General features: G+C 39.4%; 1 non-coding gene across 1 annotated transcript; it reads right to left on the bottom strand.

The window, feature by feature from the left end:
- Positions 1-777: 777 nt before the first annotated feature.
- Positions 778-859, bottom strand: trnas-uga (transfer RNA serine (anticodon UGA)). The gene has a single exon. It is a non-coding gene; the product is annotated as a tRNA-Ser (tRNA).
- Between the last annotated feature and the right edge of the window lie 3,959 nt (positions 860-4,818).

A 4,818-nucleotide genomic window follows, 5' to 3' on the forward strand; every position in this document is an offset into this window, starting at 1 on the left:
CAAAGGGCTGGCCCATTTTTGGCTTTGTAGGTGAGCATCAAGATTTTAAATCTGATGTGTGCAGCTACTGGAAGCAAACGAAGGGAGCGCAGCAGCAGGGTAATGTGTGAACTTTGGAAGAATGAAGACGAGTCATGCTGCTGCTACTACTGCTGTTACTTGCAAGTACATCATCTTGTTAGTGACTTTTGGTGGGTGGGCACTGGAGTAAACAGTGTAATAAATAAAGTGTTATAGTTAAAGAGAAAAGATGGTGCTGTCCCTGGAATGCTGGTACAAGAAAAGCATAGGCAAACACCACTGCAATTTGCATGTGAGAAATAGTCTTCCAGAATTTTCACTGAGCTAAGATGAATGTCCAATAGTTGAAGAGTTTTTACATGCCCTTGACATCACGGAGGTAAGAAGGATGTGCTTTCTCCACTACATGAAACAAGACACTGCTATGTGGCAGGTAGATCGTTCAGGAAAGGGTCTGGGAGTGCAAGCTCTCCACACTGGTGGCATGATGTCTCTGCAGAAATCACTTCAAATAAGCAACTAAATTCTCTATTCTGCAAGAGAGCACATTGGAGCTTGACACTAACACATTAATCCCTGGGTCATCACAACTTATCGACAAAGCAGCTATTTCTGCTTCAATTCCTAGGACTCCTACAGTTTCACTGGCACAAAGTTGCAAACGGAATGGCAAGCATGTGCAAAAGGAGAACTACATGACACTGTGAATTTATTCTTCCAGCAAAGCCATCAGGAGAGAAACATCTGATTCCATCACGCTGCAAGCAGGAGTCGAACCTGCGCGGGGAACCCCCATTGGATTTCAAGTCCAACGCCTTAACCTCTCGGCCATCGCAGGTGTTATATGCTTTGGGCACTTTGGGGTTAAGTCTTAGGACTTCTTCAAGCTCAATTATGAGTGCCCATATATCATTGACTCAGGACTGCAAATGGCCTGAGATGCAAATTCAAAGACAGTAATCTCCCGAATGGTCTACTCATTATTTTAGCAAACTAATGTCAATTCCAGGTGAACAGGTGCCCAAAAGCTTATCAGAGTATTAGAGTGATCCGCTACTTAAAACACTACCGTGGCCTCCAAGGTTTCCCACGTGAAGACGTGGGATGGCTCAAGGTGGCTAAGCATTTTTGCATGAACACTCTTTTTGTTTTTAAAAAATCACACCTAGCTGATGAAGGTGTCATGTAAAGCATTCACTGGAATGTACATGTGAGCAGAAATCTAAGTCAACAAAGTTGAAAATTGCACATTGGAAATAGAGTAGTGCAGGATATCGCTTGACCTAAGTTCAATGTTGACTAGACATTGCAGCTCAGTACATTAATTTGCAATAGAATAATCAGACATATTGCAAACAGAGTCAAAGCCAAATTTGATAAAAGTGCTGCATATGACATAACTCATAGTTTAGACCATTCTCGTGTTTATCACACAGGGATAGCCAAAATGCTTTGAATATTTTGCATTTTTACAAGAATTCAAAAAGAAATACAAATCATAAGCCAGCACACCGGCATTGTTAAAAGAGGAAAATGAAGACTGGGTCAACATCACCAGAATTTGTTTAAAAAACTTTCTGTTGTAGGCACATTGATCCAAAATACTTCAAAACCTGTGGGATGCGTACATCTCAGTCAGTTTCTTTTAACACACATGCATCTGTCCTTGTTAGTATAGTAAATAGTATCTCTGCCTCTCAGGCAGAAATTCTTGGGTTGATTCCCCGACAGGGAGTCTTCCTATTCTTAGTGCACTGCAGACAAACTGGTGACTTGGCACCATTTTTAGGAATGATAACATCGAATCCTACACCCACAGTTGCTCTTGATTTTTCTACATAGATTAATCAAGACACTAGCACATTGTGGATCAATAATTTGGTAAAGCACCTGGGAGAGAATTTGGTGCCCAGTGGCGACATTATCTCTAAGCAGACATGACAAAACATGCATACCATCAAGGCCAAGACTGAAGAGCATGAAAAGATTTTGTCAATTTCATAAACTACATCAAATGCTTTGCTGGTGTCAAATATTGTAACGACATTAAACATGGTGACTTGACAATTACGTGAAGGGTAGTGCTTGGTAACTGTCCATCTTGACTTTGGATTATACATTTTCACTCTTGACTTGTCTCGGGACTACAGTTTCAAGTATTGAGATGTATTTGTTACATTTACAATTTACATTTAAGGCATTTAGCAGACACTTTTATCCAGTGTGACTTACAAAAGGGTTTTATCATTTACTCATAGAATACACCCTAGCCATTACAGTAGGTTAGAGTCCAATATCCCAATGATCTAGAATACTGTAGAAATAAAAGGATCACTGCTGTTACCTAGAAGTACAAAATGCATAAGGACTAAAGTTTGTTAGACAACATCAGTGTAATAAATAATACCCTACAATAAGTGTTAATTTAGTTATTCAATATAGGAGCAGGGTCATTTGTCGGATTCCATGAATAGATGGGTCTTTAGTCTGTGTTTGAAGACTGCAAGGAACTCTGCTGTCAGGACAGCAAGTGGAAGTTCATTTCACCATCTGTGAGTCTAAATGCTTGTCTTCCATGAGACTTAGAGCATGGAATTTCAAGCCGAGCCATTCTTGAGGTTCAAGGCCCTTGAGGTATGAATCGGGCTTTGACCACTGACTCAATATATCAAGGGCCTGGCCCATTTTTGGCTTTGTAGGGGAGCATCAAGATTTTAAATCTGATGTGTGCAGCTACTGGAAGCAAACGAAGGGAGCGCAGCAGCAGGGTAACACGTGTGAACTTTGGAAGATTGAAGACGAGTCATGCTGCTGCTACTACTGCTGTTACTTGCAAGTACATCATCTTGTTGGTGACTTGTGGTGGGTGGGCACTGGAGTGAACAGTGTAATAGCTAAAGTGTTATAGTTATAGTTAAAGAGAAAAGATGGTGCTGTCCCTGGAATGCTGGTACACGACATGGAAGAGAAGTTTTTACATGCCCTTGACATCACGCAGGTAAGAAGGATGTGCTTTCTCCACTACATGAAACAAGACACTGCTATGTGGCAGGTAGATCGTTCAGGAAAGGGTCTGGGAGTGCAAGCTTTCCCCACTGGAGAATTGGTGCTGTATACCAAGTTCAATTGTCATCTTGGAGAACAGGTGTAACATAAAGTTCATGCCTTGGTCAGATTGTATAACTTTGGGCAATCCAAAGGTAGTGCAGAATTTAATAACAGCTCTTCGATTTTAGGGATCGAAGGGGAATAGCCTTAGGGTACGTGGTGGCAGCACACATTATAGTCAATAGGTAGCAATGACAAGAACGGGTCTTTGGCAAAGGGCCCACACAATCAACCAACACCTTTTCAAAGGGCTCACCAATTGCTGGAATGGGGCACAGAGGAACAGACGGAATGACCTGATTTGGTTTTCACTGCATGTAAGGCATGAACGGCAGTGTCCAACATCACTTCTAATCGATGGCCAAACGAAATGTTGTAGAATTTGTTGTTTTGTCTTTTTTCTGATACCTAGGTGTCCAGACAGGGGATGGTCATGTGCTAGTGATAATATGTGTATTTGGTATGATGCTGGAACAACTACCTGGGCTACAGAGTTCCACTCCTCATCAGAGTCAGATTGACTCCATATCCTGAGTACAACACCACCTCAAATGAAATACATGCGCCAATAACCTATCGGTTTGTTTTGTCACAATTCTTATTTTCTAGTACACATCCATAGGTCAAATATATTTATCAGTTACTAAAATTTAATCTGTGTATTGGAATACTTTTAAAATATACATCAGTAAGGTAATGTACATGAACCCATGTTTTCTGATTGTTTTTGGATAACAGAAAAATGGCTTGTCACGTCTATCTGTTACAGAAACAAATTTTTTAGACAATTCTAATAGCCATTATTGTGGAAAAACCTCGTCAGCCAGGATGATTTTGCATGTAGCTGTTTAATACAATCATATAGTGTAGTTGTTTGTTTGATTATAAAGGATGATCTCATAATAATCTTATCTACATATTCTTATACATTTACATAGTAGCATTCACTCATATACTCAAATTCCATATGCTACATAGAAAAAGTCCACCTCATCCATTTTAGTTTTTACCTGATCAATAATCCAAAAAAACATATAAATAATATTTTAAGATAAATATAAAGTATAGCTAGGATAAGTCAGCGCTATCTTGCAGCTAGAACAAAATATTCTCAGATTAGTTTATGCGTCATGGAACGTGGCTGAATTAAAAATGAAACACAATTAAGTCAAATTAAATTGACCCACCTGCAACAAGTTCAGCAACCACATTTAATTTCACTGAATGGTCAGCTAGCCAGCCTATACAAAACAGGTTATTGTTAGAAATTCTGCATGTGTGATTCACTTAGCTTTACATCTCAGATTGCTTATAATGATATACTAATGTATCCACATTAGAAATAATTGGTGAAATCCACCACAAAAGATGAGACTCAACATAATAAATAATGAGACAAACCTTGGGATATGACGTGGATATGAACCTACCCAAAGCAGCTATGTCTCGCTCTGCTCTATATAAGGGGCTGGAGACTTTCTGACCAGCAGGTTGCGCTGAACCCATTTTGCAGGCATTTCACAACTTTATCATTTTCAACACTGTGACATTGTTTTAGGTAATCTGTGTTCTACATATTCAAAAGAAGCACACTAGGAAGTAAGAATGGCTTCTTCTTTGGTGAAAATCTCCTTGTTAAAGAACCTTTTTTTTTCTAGTGCATTGTTGTATGTTTAAATTTGGTTAACA

Source organism: Electrophorus electricus, chromosome 15, assembly GCF_041902795.1.
Source record: "Electrophorus electricus isolate QZ-2024a chromosome 15, ASM4190279v1, whole genome shotgun sequence".
Classification (NCBI taxonomy): Eukaryota; Metazoa; Chordata; class Actinopteri; order Gymnotiformes; family Gymnotidae; genus Electrophorus; species Electrophorus electricus.